This window comes from Myotis yumanensis, unplaced genomic scaffold, assembly GCF_028538775.1.
Source record: "Myotis yumanensis isolate MYYU_CA2020_CCGP unplaced genomic scaffold, mMyoYum1.0.hap1 SCAF_1, whole genome shotgun sequence".
Lineage (NCBI taxonomy): Eukaryota > Metazoa > Chordata > Mammalia > Chiroptera > Vespertilionidae > Myotis > Myotis yumanensis.
In genome coordinates, this window is record NW_027223752.1 from 53466123 (window position 1) to 53492776 (window position 26654).

The 26654-nt window shown below is 42.6% G+C and overlaps 1 protein-coding gene and 1 pseudogene across 6 annotated transcripts in view; one reads left to right on the forward strand and one right to left on the reverse strand.

Annotated features, from left to right (window-relative positions):
* The window catches only part of TLN2 (talin 2), a 421578-nt gene that overhangs the window by 204178 nt on the left and 190746 nt on the right, over positions 1-26654 (reverse strand). The gene's annotated exons all lie outside the window — the stretch shown is intronic.
* LOC139002183 (obg-like ATPase 1) lies at positions 24911-25942 on the forward strand (annotated as a pseudogene).

Sequence of the window (26654 nt, forward strand, 5' to 3'; positions counted from 1 at the left end):
AAGAAGAGTCCAGAAATAGATCCCAATAGATATAATCAACTCATCTTGAACAAAGAAGCAAAGGCAACACAATGGAGCAACGATAATCTCAACAAATGGTGCTGGAACAACTAGACAACCACATGCAAAAAATGAATCTGGATACAGATCAAACACCCTTCACAAAAATTAACTCAAAATGGATCACAGATGTAAATGTAAAATAACTATAAAACTCCTAAAAGTAATGTAAGACAAAACCGAGATGACTTTGGGCAGCAGTTCTCAACCTGTGGGTCGCGACCCCTTTGGCAGTCAAACGACACTTTCATAGGGGTCGCCTAAGACCATCGTGCATATCAGATATTTACATTACGATTCATAATAGTAACAACATTACAGTTATGAAGTAGCAACGAAAATAATTTTATGGTTGGGTCACAACATGAGGAACTGTATTTAAAGGGCCAGAGGTTGAGAACCACTGACTTTGGGTATCGTGATGCCTTTTTAGATACACTACCAAGGACATAATACATGAAAAACCTTATTGATAAGTTGGACTTCATTAAAATTAAAAACTTCTGTGAAAGACAGTATCAAAAGAACCAGAAGACATCCCTGGCCTTCTTGTGGCTCTGTGGTTAAAGCATTGGCCCGAGGAACCAAGGGTCTCAGGTTTGATTCCCAGTCAAGGGCATGCACCTGGCTTGTAGGTTCATCCCAGGCCCTAGAGTCAGGGCACATGGGGGAGGCAACCAATCGATGTGTCTCTCTCACAACAATGTTTCTCTCTCATTCTGTCCCCTCTCTCCCTCTCTCCGCCCCTTCCACTTTCTAAAAATCTATGGAAAATATCCTTGGGTAAGGATTAACAAAACAAAACAAAAAGATTGAGCAGTCAAACAACAGAGAGAAGACAAACCACAAACTGGGAGAAAATATTTATACAAGACACATTTGATAATAGTCTGTTATCCAAAATATACAAATAACAATAGGAAAACAAACAACTCGATTTAAAAAATGAGCCAAGAGCCTTAAGCGACACCTCATCAAAGAAGATATACAAATGGCAAGTAAGCATATGAAAAGATGTTCCACATCACTGCCAGCGTAAGTTAAAACAATGATACACACCTGTTACAACAGCCAAAAATCTGGAACACTGGAGAGCATGTGCAGTAAGAAACCCTTGCTGGTGGGAATGCAAAATGGTTCAGCCACATTGGAAAAGAGTGGCAGTTTCTTACAACACTACATACCACAATATTCTTACCATACAATCTAGCCATCACATCCCTTGGCGTTTGCCCAAAGGAGTTGAAAATTCGTGTCCATATAAAAACCTGCACAGGGATGTTTATAGACTCTTTATTCATACTTGGTAAAACTTGGAATCAACCAAGATGTCCCTTCCGGTGAATAAACAAGCTGTGGTGCACACAGACAATGAAGTATTATTCAACACTAAAAACAAATAAGTACCAAGCCATGAAAAGACACGGAGGAACCTTAAATGCATCTTACCAAGTGGGAGAAGCCAATCTGAAAAGGTTATGTACTGTATGATTCCAACTATATGACATTCTGGAAAGGGCAAAACTATTGATACAATAAAAAGATCAGCAGTTGGTGAGGTGGGGGTGGAGTTAAAGAGAACACAGAGGATTTTTAGGGCAGTGCAATTACCATGTATGATATTATAGTGATGGGCATATATAATAATACATTTGTCTAAATGCATGGGGTGTACAACACCAAGAGTGAATCCTTAGGTGAACTATGGTTGGTTATGATGGATCAATGTAGGTTCATCCTTGGCAAAAACAAACAAACAAACAAACAAACAAACAAAAAAAACCATTCTGTTGAGTGGTGTTGATAATTGGAAGGTTATACATGTGTGGAAGCAAGGCGTATATAGGAAATCTCTGTACCTTCCTCTCAATTTACCGTAAATCTAAAATTCTTCTTTATAAAAGTCTCTAATAAACATTTTTCATGCCATCAAGTTCACAAAATTCTATTCTCTTGGGTGGAATTGCTAGGTCACAAGGTAATTCCATGTTTACTGCTTTGAGGAACTACCTGTTTTTTCAAAGGAGGTGCTCCACCAGATGTGTATGAGAATTCAAATTTCTCCATTCTCCCCAAATCTTATTATCTGACTTTTTTAATTATAGCCATTCTAGTAGGTAAAGTGGTATCTTATTATGGTTTTGATTTGCATCTTCCTGATGACTAATGATGTTGAGCTTCTTTTCATATGCTTATTGGTCATTTGCATATCTTCATTGGAGAAATCGTTATTTAATCCTTTATCCATTTTTGAAGTTGGATTATTTGCCTTTTTATATTTGGACTAGTGGCCTGGTGCACAAAATTCGTGCGGGGGGGGCGGGGGTGTCCCTCAGCCCAGCCTACACCCTCTCCAATCTGGGACCCTTCGGGGGATGTCCAACTGCCGATTTAGGCCTGATCCCTCTCACAATCTGGGACTGCTGGCTCCCAACTGCTCCCCCTTCCAATGTGATCACCCCTAACTGACCCCCTGCCAGCCTGATCGCCCCCAACTGCCTCTGTCTGCTGGCCTGCTCTCCCCCAACTTCCCCCACTGCTGGCCTGCTCGCCCCCAACTGCCCCCCCCCCCCCTTGCTGGCCTACTGCCCCTAACCGCCTCTGCCTTGGCCCCACCACCATGGCTTTGCCCGGAAGGTCTCTCGGAAGACTCCCTATCTAATTAGCATATTACCCTTTTATTAGTATAGATCAGCAGTTCTCAACCTGTAGGTCGAGACCCCTTTGGGGGTCGAACGACCCTTTCACAGGGGTCGCCTAAGACCATCGGAAAAACACATATATAATTACATATTGTTTTTGTGATTAATCACTATGCTTTAATTATGTTCAATTTGTAACAATGAAATTGAGGGTCACCACAACATGAGGAACTGTATTAAAGGGTCACGGCATTAGGAAGGTTGAGAACCACTGGTATAGATTATTGGAGTTCACATATATTCCTGATACTAGACCAGCCGTGGGCAAACTACTGCCTGTGGGCCGGATTTGGCCCGTTTGAAATGAATAAAACTAAAAAAAAAAAGACCGTACCCTTTTATGTAATGATGTTTACTTTGAATTTATATTAGTTCACACAAACACTCCATCCATGCTTTTGTTCTGGCCCTCCGGTCCAGTTTAAGAACCCATTGTGGCCCTCGAGTCAAAAAGTTTGCCCACCCCTGTACTAGACCCATATCAGATACAAATTTGCCAATATATTCTCCCATTCTGTACTTTGTTTTTCACCTTCTGGATAGTATCCTTTGATGTCCAACAGGTTTTTTATTTTGATGAAGTCCAACCTGTCTATTTTTTTCTTTGGTTGCTTATGCTTTTGCTGACATATTATAAGAAACTGTTCCTCAATTCAAGGTCATGAAGATTTGCACGTGTTTCTTTCTAAGAGCCTCATAGTTTTAGCTCTTACATTTAGATCTTTGATCCATTTTGAATTAATTTTTTAATATATGGACTGAGGTAGGAGTACAAATTTATTCTTTATCAGCTTTTAAAACTAAGAAATAGATTTCTCCTTACTTTCACTGAATAGTGGAGGTGGGGAGAAAGGGTAGCAAATTCCAAATAAAAGATGAATTTATGAACGGGAAGAAACCACTTGGTTTCTCTGTTGAGTCTGAAATTAGCTTCAATAATTGTAAAAATCCAGTGCTTTGAGCACTGGGGTGGAAGCTCAGGGCTCTGTACTTTTTAAATGACTAGCCAAGTCAAAGGAAGGTGTCATATAGTAAGAGATACCTCCTGAAACCCAACAAAATCAGATTTAAAAGTTACTATATACCAATAATATAATCTGTACTTTGCTAAAAGTATAGTAAAATATACATAAGACCTGTTCCCACACTGTAAGGACCAATCTACTAGCGAGGGAAATAAAGCTGGTTTCCCAGGAAGTGGTTCAATCTCAAAGAGTAAAATATTTCAATTACATAAGCCTTTAAAAAAAAAGGTCACATTTCTTTTGGGAATCATATCTTACTTGCTGATGCCAATAGGGCTAATGAAATATTCAAACAGGGGCACAAGCTTCCTGTGGCACTAGGTTTGATTTTACAGTGATGTTAATGACCATCTGGCAACTCTCTTTATGTGTGTTATGCAATGGGCAACCACTCACCAAATTAACAAAAACTTCCTGGCTTCAAAGACACAGATAGACGAGAGTCTCTGAATTAAGAATGATGAGAAGAAGATGTCAAAACGGTCTATGCATCTTCAATTACCTTTAAAATACTCACGCATTTTCTAAGGGATTTATTCAAGGCTTAAATGGGTTAGAAAGTCTCAGTTTTAACTGCTGCCTAGGTCTTTAATTTTTAATAGTTTAGTGACTGCCTTTTATTGGGTCCTCCCAATACTAAGAAAGTGGAGAAAAGCAAAATGTAGTCAAAACCATATTTAGAATGATGTGGGCAGGTAAGTAGAAAATATGCAAAATCAGTATATCCATTATTCTCAAGGGAACAAACATTTCACTAAGACCTGCTCTAAGCCAGGCTCTGCAATCAGAATTCAGCTGCTACCTTCAGAGAGTCCATGGCCTAGCTTCATAAGAATCTACCTTAGAATGTCAGAAAAAGTTTGGAAGTTGCCTTATTTAGGGGGGAAACACAAATCTAACAGATACTAATACAGAAAGGCAGGCCATGAAGCTTTAAAAACAAAAATCCCGATGCACTAAGTTATCTTAGTAACACTAAGATAACTTCCTGAAACTCAGCTCAAGGTTCTTCTCTTAGAAGATTCGCCTTGGGATCAATCTAATCTCAGAAGGTATCACATGTGGCTGACTTGGAAGCACCATCTCATGGAGAGATGGGAACACCATTTTTTGATCATCTATTATGGGCATTTACCCCAGATACATAAATTTGGTGAAACCAAGGAAATGGTGGAGCCTAGGTGAGGTCTATGTACATTTTGATCCACCACCAAAGTATCAGATAAAAATATGGAAAATTGAGAGTCATGCCACCAAATAGGTTAAGTCCTTAGGATTCTCTGGGGAAACCTTGCAGGTTAACAGGGCAGGGAATTCCTGGCGTGAAACAAGGTGCAGTGGAATACGATTATTTTATGAATGATTCCCATAAGGTCACATGGACTCCCGATTCTATCTACATGAATAAAAGAGAAAGATGCAAATTGACCGTACCTTCATGACAACCAACAGCCAATCAGGAGCATGCAAATTAACCCAACAAACATGGCAGGTTAATTTGCATACGCAGGCATTGAGCAGCCAGGGGAGGGGTGGGACGCCTGTGTCATTGCCATGGCGACGACGCAGGCATTCAGCACTGCCCCAGCCGCTCCAGGCCTCTGGGCAGCGTGGGCAGGCGGAAAGGCAGCTCTGGCAGGAGCGAAGGCGGTGCTGGCAGCCAGGGGAAGGAAGGCCCATTCTTGCATGAATCTTTGTGCATCGGGCCTCTAGTAAATACTAAGCACCCCTGTTCTAGTGTTTGGTCTTATGAGTAGACTGGCCCTCCAAGAAGGGCTTTCACCTAAAAATCCCTCGTAAGAGCTCTCCCTGAAATAATAGACTGTGCAGTCAGTTAACATGTCTACCTAACTACTGAACTAAGTGTCTACTTAACCACACTGAACAAGGCTTTATGGAAGAGAGATCAATATGCCGTTTACACTAGCTATAGAACTTTCTCTCCCCATACTTGGTACACAGGAATATCCAATCCTTCTTCTAATCCTAGGTCTTATTTATGAGGTTCAATTATGAAGACTTTACTTACTATCCAGACCTTCTTTTGAAAAATGCTGTTCTCTACTATAATCCATACATATTCAGAACAATTCCACTTAATTCAACAAATACTTATTGAAGGTCTACTGTATACTATGCTTTAAGTATTACTACTATTTCAACTTTTGCTCTTGTTTCAAAGGCATTGTCTAATTGGGATTTTGTCTATTCCAGGCACTCCAGGATGCCTGGGCAGTAAATCCTGAATATGTTGCTTTAAAAGACCAAGGAAGCCTCAGTGGGTATATGACTAGTTTTCAAACTACAATCATTTTAGTCTTATACCAGAATTATACAGTGAATTATTAATAAAAGAGAAAGAAAACCACAGTCCTCATCTTGTTACAAAGAACAAGTAACTAAACATGAGATTTAAATAGAGCAATGACTGTCAATGAGCATTACATTTCTCAGGGTAAAGAGCCTTAGTATGGTAATACAATTATGAAATTCTGATTTCTCTATTAGGGCTGCACAAAAGGAGACTGCTTGCCATGTCATCGTCTATGTGTGATTTCACCCTTTTTGTAATTTTCTCTATTAAAAATTAAAGTCATAGCACGATTAGAATCACAATGGATTAAGTTCCAGTGCTAAGTACTTTAAAACTCCACATGACACAAGGTATGGCAAACAACCCAACACCTACCTGATAATAATTCCGAGGGGAAAACTAACAAGCAGAAAATTGCCTGCTAAAAATCATTCATTCTGGAAGTTTTAACAAGATGCTTTCTTACAGAACAAAAACTTTGGGAAGAAAATTAGTGTACAACAATGATAATGTATCAGCACTAAAACCGATTTTTAAAACTCAAATAAATAGAGGTAATCTGGGAAAGCTAAGCAAGAAAACTCTTGGCATGCATTCAGCTCTTCTGTTTTTAAAATAATGTCTGACACACAGCAATTCAATTTCAATATCAGCCTCTAAAAAGTCTAAATCAATGTTTTACAACAATACGATTCTGTATGCTAGTACAGCAAACCTCTTTGCTTACCTCAGGAATAACTGCAACTGTTAAATAATACTTTCTATGAATACAAGGTAAAAGCAGAAATAAAGACATTGTTTACCTAATCCCCTCCTTGGCTAGCTCTCAAAATTCACCAACTTCCTCCCCATCAGGAGGGACAGACAGAAATGGCATGCCTATAAATTTTCCTCATGATAAAAGCAACTGAGATATTAGGGGTACAACTCCACCCTACCTAAAGGCAGGATGATATAGAAAATGTAATACCTTCCTTCCTGAACAGCCAAGAGGATGGATCATTCCCTTAAGAATTCTCTTTCGCCAAGAAACAAAATGGTCTAACTACTAGAACTACATTGGTGATGATATTTTAAAAGGCATGTATAATAAAGGTGTGGCTAGCATGCACAAGCATAAAGCAAGATGTTTCTTGCTACTTTTACCACCAGCGCTTTCCTCAGTCCTTCCTTCCAACCCTCACAATAAGCCCACAATCCTATTTTTATAGGGAAGAGTTTAAAATATTTATATTCATACTAGAGGGCTGATGCATGAAATTTGTGCAAGGGGCTTGGCCTTTGCAGCTGGGGTGGCTTGCCTCAGCCCTCACAGCCCCGGCTTCATCCGGAAGGTGTCTGGGAAGACGCCAGGAAGGTCATTTGGCTGTCTGGTCTAATTAGCATATTACACTTTTATTATTATAGACTAGAGGCCCGGTGCACGAAAATTCATGCACTGGGGGATCGGGGTCCCTCAGCCTGGCTTGCCCTCTCTCAAGTCTGGAAGCCCTCAGGGAATGTCCTACTGATGGCTTAGCCTAGGCTACAGTCTGGCCTCCCTCTGTGGGAGGCGACAGGATCAATCAGGGGAAGGCACTGCCCCCATCACCCTGCTGCTGCTGCCACTGCCGGCCACTGTGGCTGCGAGGTCTGAGCCCCGGGGCTCGCAGGCCACTGGGGCTCACGGCTGCCTGAGACCATGGCTGCCTGAGCCCTGGGCCTCACGGCTACCAGAGCTCACGGCTACCAGAGCTCACGGCTGCCAGGGCTCACCGCTGCCTGAGCCCACAGCTGCATGAGCCCCAGGCCTCACAGCCAGCCCTGGGCCTCGCAGCCACCGAGGACATCTGGATGGATGTCTGGATGGACATCCGGAAGACGTCTGCTCTAATTAGCATATTACCCTTTTATTAGTATAGATAATTGAATATCTGCCATGAGGGGAAATGTTGACCTTGTGTGAAAATAGATGCCATGCTCCTCGAGCTTTTGCTCCTCTATGTCCACCACCCAGTATCAAGCACATCTTTAGTTTCATCTATATGTCAACATCAAACCAGCGGCCATAGGTACCTGATCCAAATAAAACTTTCATTTGTAATTTCCCACGTAGGAATCCACAGGCCTCTAAGAGCTGTACTATCCTTGGACAAGGCTTTTGTCACCTGAATCTAACTTTCCTCCTGTGTAAAATAAGTGGTGAGGCCTGGGTAATCCTAGCCAGCGTCCAATGCCATGTGTCTGGGCACATTTCCCTGTTGTTGGCTTGCTCATAGGAGGGAGAAAACTAACTTCAGTCTCAGCTTCTTGAGTTCAGTTGTCCCGAGGGATTCAAGACGTTAACATTAGGGAAGAAGGTAATAAAGGGTGGTAGTGAGCGTGTTAATCTATTTCCCACACTCCAATCAATAGTCCTTCGGTCTGCCTGAGCCTTTGATTGCAAAGGGGACAAGAGCCCCACCTTGGCAGATGGCAGTAAGCTGTTTATGTTATTATTCCAGCAAAATGGTGTTTTGATGATTGTTGGTTTTGTTTTGTTTTGTTTTGCTTGTTCAAATGAGCAAAAAACAACAAAACAAGCACTTGTATTTTCCTCAGCCACAGAGAACATGATTCCGGCAGGTACTGGGCACTACTGCTGCTCTGAAAAATTATTCAAGTGTCAATCATTTTGAAAGCCTCAAATGTGTGACCAGCTCCTATTAAAATGTCTTATATGTACTTACATGTGCTAGTTAGTGCCTTATATGTACTCTTTATGTGCTATCACCCAAATGCTTGCAAACCATTAGGATGACGGGTTTGAAGTCAAAGGCTGTGGGAACAAACATGCTCTCAAACTCGCCCTCTGGCAAGGGGGAGAATGTGGATCTGCCCCACCGTTCAGGACAGAATGCAGATGGGTTTCACAGGGAACTCAGGTCTACCCTCCCCATAGCCTCGGTGTCCTGTGCCTCCCTCTACTGCACATGCACACAGGAGCAGCCTGCAATCTTTTCTCCGGCATCCCTTCCCATCTGCCCACTCACATCTCTGCAGCCTCCAGCAAAATTACATCATGAGAGTGCAGTCTGAAAGCCTGGCTAGAAACATGGCCATGCAGATTGGCTGGATTTGAAAGAGAATCTTATGCTTTAAAAAGACAGGTGGCACCCTTTATTATTCCTCCCTGCCCATTACTTCAGCCCATACTCCCTCCAACAACCCCAGCACCTCCCCCGCCTCAAACACATGCAGTGGGAGTTCCCATCTTCTCCCAGCCCTTGTCAGGGCACAGGAGCCTACCTGTTCCCAGCAGCTGCTGGCTTCCTCCCGACTCTCTGGCACCACTGCACTCTTAACAGAATGGGTGCTGACACCTCTAAAACCAGCAAAAGGCATTTCTTCGTATTCCCTGCCCTAGCCACAGCCTCTGCCCTCTTACCTTTCATTCAATTATATGGATGAATAATTAAGACTCTGATAGTGAAAAATCCTCAGCTTACACGGCAGCCACAAAGCCTGCCCCTAGCCCAGAGTAGGGGGTGCTGCCACAGGCTGGCGCTCTGAAAGGTTCCAGTTGTGATCAGGATGACTCCAACTTGGGAGAGCTCTCCCAGCGGGTTCATTTAGGCATGAATAACAGAAAAGTAGGTCAGGGGCCTGAGTCATAGCCTGAAGGCAGATCTGCACCCTTGCTCGTAAAAAGCTAAGCCCCACAGTTCTGTTCTGAATGGTTTGCAAGATGTGAGCAATGACATCTGTGGATGGGTCCTGTCATGGCCCCACTGACATGTCCACATCAGACTTGATGACCAGCACAATGACAATACACACCCCTGCATCGTCCAGTTATCCCCAAAGCCCAACAATACTCCCCTGAGGCAGCCAAAAAAAGTGATCTACGATGTTACCGGTACAAGCAGCTTTCGGGTCAGCATGCTCCAGCTGTCCCAGGCAATCGCTTTTGATTAAGACGGGCTTGCTCTCCCTGGGTTGCATTGTTTGAGCTTATCTGGTCAGTAGCTGTCACAATGTGATGTTCTTAGTCTTTAAACTTACCTTAAAAAATAAACCCTCTTCTTGCTTTTACTCTTTTATCAAGTGTACATGTACATAAGCGCACACACAAACACACACACACACACACACACACACACACACACTTTTGACATTACACACAGGACAGCTGAGGAATTAAATCAAACACTCTAGTGCTTTAAGACAACCTGACAAAGCAGCAGAGAAAAACTGTCAAAGCTTATCCTTTTCTTCCATCTCCTTTTCCTCTCTTAACTGTGATGTTTTCTCTCCTTTCTGGCCCCATAAGAGGAAATGGTATGTTTTTCAACAGCCCAATTTCTGAGGTGAAGCAACAAAATAGCCCACTCACATGTGCCACCTCATTTGAGACCTTCCCACTTCAAGCCCTGTCTGGGCCCAAACAGCCCAGCCTCCTGTGGGGTTTCAGACCGTCCACAGAGGGCAGAGGTGGTCTCCTCTATCGGACAAGAAGCAAGGAACCTCCTGAAGGGTTACAACAACCTATACATCCAACACAAAAGTAATATGGCAAGCCAGCTAAGACCAATTTAATTCTTTCAAAACTGGGAACAAATATGGAAATATGTGACAATATGCAAACAGCACACACAAAGTTGCAGGTCAAGCAGTGTGAGTATTTCTGGATCGAATGAAGATGAGAGTTCAATTAGCCATTGAAAACCAGTATCAATAAATTGTCTTCTAAGTGGGATACAATATTCACATGCAGCTCTATTATGAAACCATTTGAAGCCAGGCCCTTAAGGTATACCCACCCCCACCCCCACACACTGAGGTATCAGATCCCTCAATCTCCTCTGCAATGAGGTAAGAAGTGGAAATCCTGGATCTCTTCATTACACAGTTGACAGCAAGGGGGAAAGTTACAATAGTATCCCAAGCAAAGAACCAGCTAAGGGCAGATCTCCCATGAGTGGTGAACTTGATGGGCTACTCTTCAATGGAATGACAAATCAACAGATCTTCCAACAATGAGAGCGCATGGGCCCTTCCCTCATATTTTACTCTCTTGCCAGCCTTATTCTCACCCCCAAATAAAACATATGAACTCAAAAGAAAGAGCAGAAACCAAAGGTTCCACGTCTAATGAAAAACTGCCCAATGGAAGTCAATTTGCGAAAAAAATAAAGGATGAGAAGAAAATGTATATTCTAAATTTTTGTCCACATGAGTATTAGCAGTAACCCCAAAGCTGATCATCTATAGCAAATGGTGAGCTCTGTTGGTGCTGGCATGGGTTAGCTATGATTTAAACGTAAGGTAAGATACATTTACATTCCAGAGAGGTCTAACATTTCACATAATAACCATAGAGTGAACTTACAGCCATTCTCTTAGCAACACAGCCAGCTAAAGCTCATTCAGAAATTTACACTTGGTTTTGGCAAAAATGGAACCATCACTAGATCACTGGGTGAGCGTTATAAAATACTAACATTTTCTTTGATTTATGAGCTAAGAGACTGTCAATAAAAACAAAACAAATTATTTTCTACACGTATTCAAACCACCAGCCTTCTTCATGCTTAGTCATAGAAAAACAACCCTGAAAATAATTCTGAAGTACTACCCTATTTACCTCCACTCACCTGGTTTGGGATACCCTGTTCCAGAGAGTTTTGCTTCCCTTGCCATAGTCACGTTTAATTCTTTTCTGCTGCGGCACAGGTTTATCAGCTGAGGGCTTAGTTAAAATCTCCACTGCCCACTCAAACAGCCACTCCACATGGATATTAAGTAAAGCAAATCCACTTAGTGACTGCGCCATGAGGAGGGCAGGCCATATTGATCATCCTGATTAGCCCTGTCAGCTGGAGGAAGAAAGACTGGCTGGCGCTCAGAGCCCGCTGTGCAGGGCACACAGACAGAGACAATGGGCAGCATCGACGTCCTCCGAGCAATTGGTGTGGGCAGTGATGGATGCTATGTGGATAGCTTATGGGGTTATTAAGGATGCAGAACTAGCTCAAGAGAAACCCAAACTCCATCTCCTTTTATGAAGATAAAGTTGGATTGTTCATGATCCAGTGCAGGACTAAGGAAGCTTTTGCCTCTCATCATCACTGACATAGGCCAAAACTAACTAATTCATAAATTAAATAAGAAAAGACTACTCAGTGAGTATGTGTGTAAGACTGTGTACAAGATTACAAAACATGACTTGTCTGCATTTTAAAATAAGAACAGGATAGATGAAGTTCTTCAGTAAACAAAATGTATTTCAGTCCATGTTATTTAAGCTATATTATTAACTACATTACTTAAGGGAAGAGAGAGGAGCCATGGCTTTCTCTACACCTGCTCTGTGCATATCAAGGGGCACCTGCTTCATAGATTAGGGAACAAATCACACTCCAGTCCTCACCCTGCAAATTGGACTGAATGGAGCATGGATGGCAGGTATCTCCGACCACCTCAGCCCCCTCCAGACCGGAAAGATTCTTTCCAAAGTTGCAATTAAATGACTGAAATTAGAAATCGTCAGGGAAAGAATTCCCCTATATTTACAGACACATGCATGCACTCATTCACTCACACCCTCCCCCATTTCTTTCTTCCTGTGCCCTCAAAGAAGTCCCTCCTAATTACTTACTGGTATAACCTGGAGTGAATTGCTTTAACGTTCTCATACTCGCTTTCCAAATTAGGACTAATAATCATTTCCACATTAAGAATACCAATGCCTACAAATCATAGGAACACCCGGAAGATTACATTAAATCGATTAAGTCGTGCCTGGTAGAGTTCACATTCAAAAGATGTTCTTGCCCTTCCCTCTGCTGCCCCCACACCCCAGCACTTAGGCCCATCGAACCAAGAAAAGCCCGGCTTCTGTGCGATGCCTTCCGGGAAGGATGACAGAAGACGCTTTCTTCTGGACACCAGCAAGGTTTTCCTTAACGTGCTCGCCTGACATCTAACACTAGCAGCGCGGCTCTCCAGTCCCAGTTGGCTTTCTGTCCTAAGGCCATCTGTGATGGGAGGCCCCCTTGATAGAATTTGCTAGAAACTGTGTGTGGAGAAATCTCCAGATTTTGCCATTCCTTTTGAGCACCTGATCATGGGAACATGAGGTTCTGTTACATTGGGTCAATTCCTCTGAGGTCAGGGAGTTCTTCGCAGCAAATGAGAGGACTCCTGTTCCAAGAAGCCTAGCCCGGCACATCAGGCCGCAGTGTACCAGGCACGACTGCAGCGCCTCCACCACCTCCACAGGTGAGCATGTTGCTGCTCATAACTGAGTTTCACAGCATGAGGACCGAAGTCCTTCCATTTAAGTTCCCCAGAGGATGCCTGAAACCACAGAGAATACTACACCCCACATACACTATGTTTTTCCTATACATACCTATGAAAAGGTTTAATTTATAAATAAAGCATAGTAAGATAAACAATAAAATAGAAAAATTATAACTATTCTGTAATAAAAGTTACGTGAATGTGGTCTCTCTCTCTCTCTCTCTCTCAACTAATTTCATAACCAAGACAGCTGGAATAAAGGAACTAACGGGCAGGTAGCATATTATAGTGTGGCTACACAGGCAGGTAGCATATATAGTGTGGCTACACTGGACAAAGGGATAATTCACGCCCTGGGTGGGAGGGAGGAGGAGAGTGTGAAATTTCATCATGCTACTCAGAACAGTATGCAATTTAAAATGTACAAATTGCTTATTTCTGGAACTTTCCATTTAATATTTTCAGTCTGTGGTTGACTGGTGTAACTGAAACCACATAAAAGCAACGCCATGGATAAGGGGGAATTACTGTATAGGGTGAGGGCTACACAGGGAAGTTGAATCAATGTTACCAAGACACTGCATTTTTATCATTATTGACCTTTAAAAAGAGTTTAAAAAGAGTCATTAGGGGCGCTGTTTCCCTTGCTTCCTGTAACTGTGTATCAAATGTCCTTTCTCCTCATCCTAACAATAGTAATGGGCAGCACACTGTGCCCCAGATGCCGCCGTGCCCACTGAACGCTCCAAAGGACGCTGTTGCCCAGCATGACCCTGTATCCCTTCGCTGGGGTTTCAGCTTGTTTGCTGACACGCTAACCTGAGTCCGTGAGCACTGGCAATATGAGCAAATAAATACTTAAGAGACACAATCGATTCCTTAAGTCCCAAGGTGCTACACAAAGCAGGTTTAAGGAATCTGAAAATTCACTTTGATGAAACAACAAAGGCAACAAGCAGCTAGCCCTGCAGACCACTCCCAGGAGGTTAAGATTAAAAAGACCATAAAAGCGCCTTCAAGTGGTACAGGATTCTGGTAAATTGTCTCTTACAATATATTGACCAAATTAAAATGGAAGGTGCACCAGACACAGGAGTCTCCTGCCTGCGGAACATTTTACTGCATTGATTATAAACGCTGCAGTTTAAAACTTGGCTAAACTCAGAGCCCCTTCAAGCTGAAGGTCAGTAAGAGGCTGGCCTTCAACCTCTGCCCTTTTGTATTGGTTGTTATATTAGCTCCCTAGAGCTGCCATAAAGAACTACCATATAGTGGGCGCCTTAGAACAATAGAGAACTATTCTCCCACAGCTACAGAGGCCAGAAGTCTGGAATCAAGAGCTACTGGTGCGTCACGCTCCCCACAAAGATTCTAGGGAGAATCTACCCTGCCTCTCTGAGCTTTCTGGGGGCTCCGACTTCACACGGCTTTCTTGCCTGTGTGCCTGTGTGCCTTGCCTCTTCTTACAAGGACACCAGGCATTGGGGTTAATCTAGTATGATCTCATCTCCATCCTTAAGTAATTGCATCTGCAAAGACTATTTCCAATTAAAGTCATATTCTGTGGTTTCAGGTGGACATGAACTTGGAGGGGACATGAGTCAACCCACTACAGTTATTAATGAAGAGTCCAGTTTAAGTCTTTGGCAAGAATTACTTTGAAATAAAAAAACTTGCTGTAGAAACAGGAAACTATGGAATGTTATCTACACAGCCATCATGACGGGATCATGGGACATGGGAGTGACCTCATGTAAAGAGACAGACTGAAGATGAGCTAAGAAAGGCTGTAATTCTGAGCAAGCCCACACCAACAGCTTCCCCACGTCTCTTGCTCTTCTCTAAAGCAATAGAGCTATTTTATCAGAGTCAAACATAAAAATTAAGTGACATTTTTTTCAGGAAAGAGATGCAGGACTATCTCCCCCTCACACCTCCAACCCAAGAAAGACTTATACACAACACATATGAGAGCATCTAAACAAAAGGTGGATAAAGGCATAGGAGGAAAATTTCAAGTTAAATGTAAAATTAAATGTAAGTCTGTAAGAATGTTCCCAGGGTCTTGGCTGATTCTTGTTGAAGAAGTGAAATTGTGTATGTGAAGCATCACCTGAGAGATGAATCAGCCTGGGTAACTCGACCTCCTTCACTTTTTCCTTTCTGAAAAGAAAGGACTTTCCATCTGGAAGAATGCCATCTCCATTCCTCGTCTCATCTTTAATGCTACAGCGTATGTTTCCTCTAATTAGCAGAAGGTATAAACTCCTTCTTCTACATCTTCAGCACTAAAATCTTGTCCCTGCTCCATACATTTGATTTAGAAGTTCCAGAAAACCCAAATGGACAGAAACCCCAAAGGGGAGCTATTCAGTGTGACAGAACACGTCAAAAGGGCAGGCAGCTCAGCAGTCAGAGGCGCAAAGTAGCAGCCGGGGCTGTGGCCATGTCAGGCGGCCTCTCGGGTCCAGGTGTGACAGCCCACAGGGCTGCTCACAGAGGCATGACCGAGGGGTGAGAGTCAGCTGTGCATGCTTCTGTTACAGTCACATTTCTTCTTGCCTCAAGTGTGCTAACGGTTCTTTATAGATGCGAAGTCGATGATAAGTGGGTACCTCTGCATATCAGATCAGGGCAGTGAAATGTCAATGTCACTTAGCCGGGGGACGGGGCAGACTGAGAAGCCAAAACCAGGAAGTGATCACCAGAGGCATGCAAAGGGTGGTTCCAGAGGGAGAACATGTCTAGGATGGGCTGCCTGTCACTGTGGTTAGACCCTCTGGGCTAACCCGTAACACAGAGGTGACAGACGGCCTTGGCCTGGCTGGCTTCTGCCTTCTGCTCAGACTCATTCCAGCTGCTGTACAGTTTTCTCAGCAAGCTGACAGGCTAAAAATAAAGCAGCTGACCCCTCCCCTGATAATACCTGTGCCCTGTGGGATATAAACTGGCAGTCCAGACTATCTGAGCCTGCAGATAGAAGGGTCATGGGTTCGATTTCGGTCAAGGACACGCACCTCGGTTGCACGTCTCTCCCCGGCCGGGTCTGGTGGGGTGTGTGCAAGAGGCAACCAGTCGATGTGTTTCTCTCACATTGATATTTCTGTCTTTCCCTCTCTCTAAAGATCAATGGGAAAATATCCTCAGGTGAGGATTATTTTTAAAAAAGTGGCACTGGACAAATTGCTTATCTGAAAAAAGATTACGTTAGATCATACTTAATACTAATACCACAATAACATTTATTTAAATTAAAAATTCTATTTTTAAAATAAAAGCATTGCACAGTAAGATTTATGCAATTTACTTGAGTCAGGGAATAAAAGATCTTTCTAAGTAAAAACAATGGAAGAGCAGAAGTCACAGAGACATTTCATGATATAAAAAGTAAAAACATTATTAAGTCAAAAGATAAGCAATGAGCTTTGAAAATATATCTGTAGCATATGAGAAAAGTTACTATCTACCAGAGATAAACTAGATAAAACTGAAGAAAAAATAAAATATGCTACTACAAAATGGTTAAAGAATAGTAACACATTTATCACAAAAGAATACTAATAGCATGACAATAAAAGGTAAAAATAAAGTTAATTCTTAATAACACCTTTAAAATACAAATCCAAACCAGACATTCTCTATCATGTTAGCAGGGATCTAAACACTCATCATGTTGGCAAGAAACACAGAGAAACATACACTCTCCTCCATAGGAGGTACAATTTGGGGGCAGTCAATATGGCAATATTCTTTAAGAATCTTAAATAGGGACACTCTCTTTAGATGTATCATTTCATTTCCAGGAGTCTATTGAAAGGAAATAATTAGAAATAAGTATTTATGTTTTATGATAAGCATCACTGCTTTTTTCATGAACAGAACATGAAATAATAAACTACACCTAAAAGACAAAAAAAAATCCACCTAAACATTAGTGAAATTTTTTGAAAATTCTACATTTATTAAAGAAATTTAGATGATGCTGAAAAATTCCTCACCATAAAAGCAGTACTAGGAAATTTTATAGGAAATTTCTACAAAACTATCAGGAAATTGATTCTCCTAATTGTACACAAACTCATTCTAACAGAAAAAGGATAATAAAGAGAAGAATTTCTTACATTATTCTATGATGACACTATAATCTCATTCCAAAATGCAATTAACACATTCTGTGAAAGAAATATTACTAGTCTATTTCACTCATGAATTCAGGTGCAAAAATCCTAAGCTAGACATTTGCAAACCAAATTCAACAGTATGTATAAAAGATTATACAGATAAACAAATAGGGGCCATCCCACCCAAGAAGAATGGTTTTAATAGAAAAATTCTTCAATGTAATTCACCACATTAACAAATTAAAAAAGAATAACCATATCATTTTATTAAATGAAAAACATTTTTCATTTAATAAAAAAATACACACTTTTTTACATTCAGTATTATTTTGTATTAGTTCCAGGTGTATAGCACAGTGGCTAGACAATCACATACGTTAGAAAGTATTCCCTGATATTACTAGTACCCACCTGGTACCATGCATAGTTATTTCAATACTAGAGGCCTGGTGCACAAAATTTGTGCACGGGTGCGGTCCCTATGCCTGGCTGGCAATCGAAGTGCGAGCATCTGGTGTGGAAGGGCAGGTCCCAGCTGACATCTGAGGCTTGGGCAGCACCTGGGCCTCCAGGACCCTGCATGCCCCCCTCCGCCTGAGTCACGGCACCCAATCCCCACGTGGAGATGCAGTGATTGCGGCCAGACACCGCAGGCCGGGGTGCAGCGTGGGCCTCTGGGCTGCCCAGCAGCACACAGAAGCCGGATGGGCAGTGCGCTCTCCCCTGACTGGCCTCGCAGATCGGCTCTTGCACAAAACCAAGGGAAACCCGACCAGCCCCTGCAGCTGCAGCCCGGCTCACCTGGAAGACCTGGCGTCCCAGGGGAGGAAAGCAGGGGGAGTGAGAGCGAACTCGGTGGACACCCCGCATTCTCAGCGCACCTCCATCCCATCAGTCCCACACCCAGGTAGCCGGCAAGAGGTCGCAGTGCGTAGCCAATGCCTGCCATGTTCTGCGCCGCCCCCTGGTGGTCAGTGCACATCATTGCAAGCGGTCGAACTGGTTGAATGACTGCCCAAGGGGACAATTTGTATTTTAGGCTTTTATTATATAGGGTTATTGACTATATATTCCCTATGCTGTACTTTACATCCCTGTGACTATTCTGTAACTATCAATCTGTACTTCTCAATGCCTTCACCTAAATTTTATTGTCTTTAAATTCTGGCTTTCTCACTTTATAAATGATTTATCGTTTGCTGTGTTTTGATTTCCTGAAATTTGTGTATATACAGTAGACAATCTCATAGTCAACTTTTTCTTAACCAACTTAACAAATTAAAAGCAACTCTTCAATGGGTGGGCTACAGCCACATTGCACGGTATGCCTACCAGAGTGTTTGCTCTTAAACCTCTTCAAGCCAGTTATATCGAGTATGTATTTATATACCTAAATGTGACATGGAGCAACAAAATATGAGCACAGAAATAACTGCTGTTTGAATAAAAACTCTGTAGAATGTTTTGGTGAATTGCTAAAAAAGAAAATTGCTGTCAAGTGAGGTGAGGTCCAGACAATTGTCAATGAATTGGGAGATTTTTTTTTTTTAATATAAAAAGGGTTTATACTGCCCTGATCGGTTTGGCTCAGTGGATAGAGCGTCTGCCTGCGGCCTGAAGGGTCCCGGGTTCGATTCCGATCAGGGGTGTGTGCCTTGGTTGCGGGCACATCCCCAGTGGGAGTTGTGCGGGAGGCGGCTGATCGATGTTTCTCTCTCATCAATGTTTCTAACTCTCTATCCATCTCCCTTCCTCTCTGTAAAAAATCAATAAAAATATGTTAAAAATTTTTTAAAAAGGGTTTATACTCACTACTTCTCAAATATCTTTTAAAGTCACACTCTATTTTAATGAACCCCAAATAGGAAATTATAGACTCCAAAGCATGGAAGTGACTCATGATGGAAAGATGTTGCAGAACTCCAATTTCACTCATCATCAGAGAAGTTTGTTAAAGACACGTATGTATTTTAATTCAATTTAAACATATGTGTTTCAGGTTAAGACGTTTTATGATCCTCAGCTTTAATTGACTTTTGTTGACAAACTAGTTACAAGACTAATTAAACTAATTTTGACAAACTAATTGTAAGTCTGGTCATGTCAGATCGGGGGCTTCCTCTGCATTTGTTTTATAATGGAGGAGGAAATGTTTATTTGAGCAGAATGGTGGTAGGATGGTCGGGTGCAGAGGAGAAAAGGGAAAAATGCGAGAAAACTAGAAAAAAAAGGCTATTGAGATTTCTAAGCAGCAAAATTAAAAGTATGTGCAAAAAATTTTAGACTATTTAGGTGCTGTGATAGCTAATTATAAGGTCAGTACAATATTGCAAATGTCTCATTTCCAAAAAAACACCACAAAAGAGTTAACAAAAAATTTAGCAAGTGGTCATTTAATCTAGTTGATAAATATCATGCTATATAGCAGCAAAGCTTATATATATATAGTCAGTTTTATAAAACACTAGAGGCCCGGTGCACAAATATTTGTGCACTCGGGGGGGATCCCTCAATCAGGCCTGTGCCCTCTCGCAGTCTGGGACCCCTTGGGGGATGTCCACCTGCTGGCTTAGGCCCGCTCCCCGGGGGATCGGGCCTAAGCTGGCAGTCAGACATCCCTCTGGCAGCCCGGGAGCCCTCAGAGGATGTCCACTTGCCAGCGGGGAGCAGGCCTAAGCTGCAGTCGGATATCCTTAGCGCTGCTGAGGAGGCGGGAGAGGCTCCCGCCACCACCGCTGTGCTGGCAGCCATCAGCCTGGCTTGTGGCTGAGCAGAGCTCCCCCTGAGCAGAGCGCACTGACCACCAGGGGACAGCTCCTGCATTGAGCGTCTGCCCCTTGGTGGTCAGTATGTGTCATAGTGACCAGTCATTCCCAGTCATTCTGCTGTTAGGGTCAATTTGCATATTACCCTTTCATTATATAGGATTTTTATTAAGGCTTAAGTGACAGACAATTGCACAATATACAAATAAATTTTTATGTATGTATATACCTTTGAAACAGCCATGACAATCAAGATAATAAACATACCAATTTTCTCAAAAGTTTTCCTGTACCCCTTGGTAAATCCTTCCTCCCAACTCTTGCTTTCCATTGTCCTCATACAACCAATAGTCTATTTTCTGTCACTATACTTTAGTTCGCATGTTCTAAAATGTTCACGTGGAAGGAATCATGAAACATGCACTTCTTTTACTGGCTTTGTTCACTCAGAATAATTATTTTGAGAGTCACCCATTTTGCTGCATACATCAACAGTTCATTTCTTTTAATTACTGAGTCATATTCCCTTGAATGGATATAGCACAATTTATTGATCCTTCTACGTGTACATGGACATTTAAGTCGTTTCCAATTTGGGGCTATTATAAAGAGAACTCATAGTAACAGGTGCATGTGTCCACTGTCCTGCCTTTGACATTCATGTTCACATCTTCATGAGGACAAAACTTACATTTCTTGGGTAAATATTGAGGAGTAGAATGTCTGGGACATATGATAGGAGTTATGTTTATTCAAAGAGTGATGCTGGCCAACTGTTTATCTGCAAAAATTAAGTTATATCATATCTCATATTATATACAATAAAATGTATATGAATTATAAGTTAGATTTAAAAAATAAAAGCATAGGACATGAAAAGCTGAAGAAAACACCAAAGAGGTTGTACCATTTCACATCCTACCAACGTGTGTGAGCCTAATTTGTTCCCTGTCAGCTGTTTGTAAGTTTTACAGGACACAGGACCCACTGGCTATGCAACACATACTATACACGGCTTTTGTAGTTTTGTAAGACACAGGATCCATTGGCTAAGACAACACAGCTTTGCCTAATTTAAAAGAACCAGAGCATAAGTTGCACATTCTCAGTAATTACGAAGGTGGATTTTTAATTTCTGCCCTTTCCTGTTGCACAGATCACAATAAAAAGCAGCAAAATACATTGATAAGAACAACAGCATACCTTTATTCAGTGTTTTCCATGGGCTTGATTCTATGTAAACCATGTTGTAAATACTCTATAAAAACCCTATGAAGGTAAACACTAAAATAAAATCACCAAACCCATTTGATAGGTGAATAAACTGAGGGAAAGAGAGAAAAAAATTACTAATCGTCACAGAGCTAATGAGTGGCAGAACCAGAATTTGAACAAGGAAGTCTGAGCCCCAAGCTTTAGCTTTTAACTATTACCTGTATCCCCTGTTACCACCTACACATTCCTGAGTTCTGGTTACTTCTCTTACAAAGCTATGGATGACCCCTAACATTTATTTCCAGTTCTACCTTAGACAACTGACTTCATATCTTTAGGAAAGAGATGATGTAATAGCCCTGGAATATCATTTTGCACTAATGTGTTAGAGCAAATGCTGAATCCGTACAATACAGGCAATCCCTCTTGTCTGCAGTGTTACTTTCCATGGTTTCAGTTACCTGAAGTCAACTGAGACCTGAAAAAATTATATGGAAAATGTGAGAAATAAATAATTTGTAAGTTTTAAATTTCACTGTTCTGAGTAGTGTGGTGAAATCTCACACCTTCTGGCTCCATCCTGTCCTAGACACTCCTTTGTCCAGTGTATCCACATTGTATATGCTATCTGCCCCTTAGTCACTTAGTACCCATCATGGTATCAGAAAGGTTATGAGAAAGATAGCCACCACATTCGTGTATCCTTTAGTATAGAATTATATGATTACTAGAGGCCCGGTGCACAGCGTTCGTGCACTGGGGGCGGGGGGGGGGGGGGCGGTGGAGGGGAGGCGGTCCCTCAGCCCGGCCTGTGCCCTTTCACAGTGATGTCTGCCTTCCGCCAGCTTAGGTCTGCTCTGGGCAGGCAGACATTCCCCAAGGGGTCCTTAGCCCTGCTGCGGAAGCGGGAGAGGCTCCTGCCACAACCGCTGCACTCGCCAGCCATGAGCCCGGCCTCTGGCTGAGCAGCACTCCCTGTGGGGGAAGGCTGTTTCAAAAGCAGGCAGAATCATTACCCACTGTATCCCATGCTGCTGTGATTTTACAAAACCCAATCCAGTTACTAAAAGGCATTACCATCAAAAGCCCAGGCTGGTGGTTAACCAGGTCAGCAATGGGTTGTGTTTTAAGAACTTTTTGGTATTCATTGTCATCCTCCTCAAAGGTAAAACAAAGGGTAATAGTACAGCCATGTCTTTGCCTAAAAAGAGCCTAAGAATCCAATAGGGACAGAGGGCAGCGCTTGCATTGAGAAAGCCTGGAAAACACCACCTCCTAGCAGCAGCAGACTGTGACATCGACCATGTTATACAGAATATTGACTCATAATCAACAAAAAAGAAGAAAGGTTGGAGAAAATAATCAGCATCTCCCAGCACTCTGACAAGAGAAAGGAAACTGCTCTACTGGCAAAATTGTGTCCCAGTAGAGAGGTCTTAGATTGTTCAATGGCAAACCAACAGGTTATAATACCTACTAGGTGCACAGCACTGGGCTTAGACAGGAGGGGGACAGGTGGACAAGTCGGGGGTGGGGGTTACATACCAACAAGAAAGAGGAAACAAGATCTCTACCCCAATTTGGAGTTTATCACCAAGTTGGGGAAAGGGCCGGAACTGATCATGACACACTCAGTGCCAGATCAACAGTCATTCACCACCGACACCTTTGCTAACACTGACTAAGTACAGCCACTGTGCCAAGTCCTTTCCAAACACCGTCTCCTGTAACCCTCCCCGAATCATGGGAGGCAGGCACTGCTCATCCCCTTTTTACAGATTATTATACTGATTGGGGAAAGCTCAGGGACTTTCTCTTGACCATGTATCTAGTAGGTGCTAGAGTTGGGGTTCCAAAGCTTCTGTTTAGCTCCTAGATAGTAAAACTCCCCAGAGCTTTCAGAAACGCAATGATCCCTCTGGTTAGGGAGGGCCTGGAAGGCTTCCTGCAGGAAGAAGAGAAATGAGTGTCCAGAGAAACTGAAGGGAAAGAGGCCAAGAGCACTAGGAGATAAGGAAAGGCCTTCAGACAAAGGCTGGACAACTACCTAGTGGAACGTGGTCAAATAAAGTCACAAATGTTCACCAGTCACTTCACATGCGAGGCCCTGGTGACACAGGCATGGTCCCTTGCCCTCCAGGGACTCGCCATGTACTGATGGAGGCAAACACCCCCAAGTGTCTGGGGAGAATGGGTCTTCAGTCACAACTACTCCTGAGGCTCTGGCACAACCGGTGATCCCATCTTTCACACCTGAGCCTAGAACAGGTGTTTCTCTGTCCCAGACGGCATGGCTGTCATAAGTCAATAGTATAAAGTCAGTTCTCAATTCCTGCACCTCGTCAGCTTTGAGCTTTTAGTGTTTTTCTCAAATAAGATTGCATTATCTCAAATTAGGACAAGAAGAAAAGGCTTTAAAATATTTGAATATCATCCTATTTTAAATTGGGTTATAGAATATAAATGTGATCATAATATGTAATTGCACGCCTCCCTCTTCCCTTCCAGTCATTATGTGGGAAAAGGATAAGGCAGGTGCCGGCAAAGGCACTGGGGGTGGGGGAGTGGTGGCATGGTGGCCCCAAACAGCGAAAAACTAGGTAAGGAACCCAATGGTGTTAAATTGGAATTTCAAGTATTGGTGTGAATTCATGGTTTTCAAAATAGATAGATGAATGAATAGACAGACACACCCACAGACACATAAATGTATGTGTTTAATAGTAGTACTACTGTGTGTGTATTTAGACAGACCATCATTCCTCATTATTTGTAGATTCTATAGTTGCAGATTCACTGACTCACTCAAATGTAATCAGAACATTAAAACTCAGAGAATGGCCACTGCCGTCACGAATGCTGCTGGGTGGAGAGGCCCAGCCTGCACTCTCTCCTCCTTCCTCCTTCCTCCCAGCCTCCCGCTGCTGGTAGGACCTGTCTGCCACTGCCTCTGGGACCAGTCATTGCTCACTAGGGCAGGATGCCCCCAAAACAGGAGTTGATGTTATTAAGCCACCCCCAATCATTGGGAGATTTGGAAACTCCTTGAAAAGTAGTATTGTTGGATTGCATCAAATGTTGGGAAATCTACCACCTTCGATGTATGCACTAACCGATATTCAGGCTTCAGCAGAAAACGCCCCCTTCGGCCCTGCTGGCTCTAATGAGAGCAGAGCCTGTGCCAGATGAAAGGCTTGATTTCCTTTGCCAGGACCACAGACCAGCAGGCAAAATCCCTGCCTTTCTAAATGCAGGGGGTAGTGCTGGTCTCAATGGACAAGGCCTGGGAAATGCCTTCTTATCTCATATTAGTGCCTGTGATGGAGTCTTTCATCTAACACGAGCTTTTGAAGATGCTGATATCACCCATGTTGAAGGAAGTGCAGGTCCTATCCCAGACGTAGAAATAATACTCGAAGAGCTCCAGCTTACAGGTGAGGAAATGACTGGGCCCGTTATAGATAAACTAGGAAAAGTGGCTGTGAGAGGAGGAGGTAAAAAACTAAAACCCGAATATGACATTTGTGTTAAGTCAAATCCTGGGTTAGAGATCAAAAGAAACCTGTTCACTTCCATCATGATTTGAATGACAAAGAGATTGAGCGTTGAAAACACACTTACTCTTGACTTCAGAACCAATGGTCTACTTGGTTAATCTTTCTGAAAAAGACTACATTAGAAAGAAAAACAATGGTTGATAAAAATTAAAGAGTGGGTGGCCCTAGCTGGTTTGGCTCAATGGATAGAGCATCAGCCTATGGACTGAAGGGTCCCGGGTTCGATTTCGGCCAAGGGCACATGCCTGGGTTGCGGGCTCAATCCCCAGTAGGGGGCATGCAGGAGGCAGCCAATCAATGATTCTCTCTCATCATTGATGTTTCTCTCTCTCTCTCTCTCTCTCTCTCTCTCTCCTCCCTCTCCCTCTCCCTCTCCCTTCCTCTCTAAAATCAATAAAAATATATTTAAAAAGAAAAAAATTGAAGAGTGGGTGGACAGATCTGGCCCAGGTGCCTTGGTCATTCCTTTCAGTGGGGCCTGGGAACTCGAGTGGCAAGAACTGAGTGCTGAGGAGAGGCAGAAGCATCTGGAAGCCCACATGACAGAGCGCTTTGCCACAGACCATTAAGGCTGAGGGTGGAGCGCCCAGCCAGCTAGAATACTTTCTCACTGCAGCCCCTGTAAGTGCATGCATGGACCCAGGAGAGGGACAAAGGCTCCTCAAGCTGCAGGAAAGAGTCACACAGATTTTCAGAAAGGATTCGCTATGGCTGAAGTCATGAAATATGAAGATTTTAAAGAGGAAGATTCTGAAAATGCAGTCAAGGCTGCTGGGAAGTACAGACAACAAGGCAGAAATTATATTGTTGGAGATGGAGATATTATATTCTTCAAATTTAATACACCTCAGCAATAGAAGAAGAAATACGTTTTAAGTATTACTCAGATAAACGTAAAATTTCCAAAAGGCATATGATTTTTTTTTACATTTAAATTTCTAAAATCTGAAGAGTCACACAAAGTTGGGGGTGGGATCTTCTACAAGCCCTGCCAGTGAGGCTCAGCAGTTGAGTGTCGACCTATGAACCAGGAGGTCATGGTTTGATTCCCGGTCAGGGTATATGCTTAGGTTGCAGGCTCCATCCCCAGTAGGGGACATGCAGGAGGCAGCCCATCAATGATTCTCTCTCACTGATGTTTCTATCTCTCTCTCCCTCCCCCTTCTTCTCTGATATCAATAAAAATATATTTTAAAAAAGAAAGAGGGACTTCAGAAGTGAAATGACTTAAAAAAAATTAAAATACTGTGTACATCCAATGAAATGCTAGTTCTCTAAAGGCAAAGTGAACAGCTTTGCCTTTCATGTGATTGAGACCCTACTCCAAACTGTAGAAGTTTTTCAGGGACCATATTACTCTCAGGATACTTCATTGATCTCCATCATGTACGCCAACCAACCCTGACACTTTTATTTTTATTTTTGTTAATCCTCACCAGAGGATGTTTTTTCCATTGCTTTTTCAGAGAAAGTAGAAGGGAGGGAAGGGGGGAGGGATGGTGTAAGAAAAAGAGAGAGGGAGAAAGAGACAGAGAAGCATCGATCAAACTGTCAAACCTCAGAGGGAAGGTAGTGGAGGGTGGGGGTAAGGGGGAGAGATCAACCAAAGGACTTATATGCAAGCATATA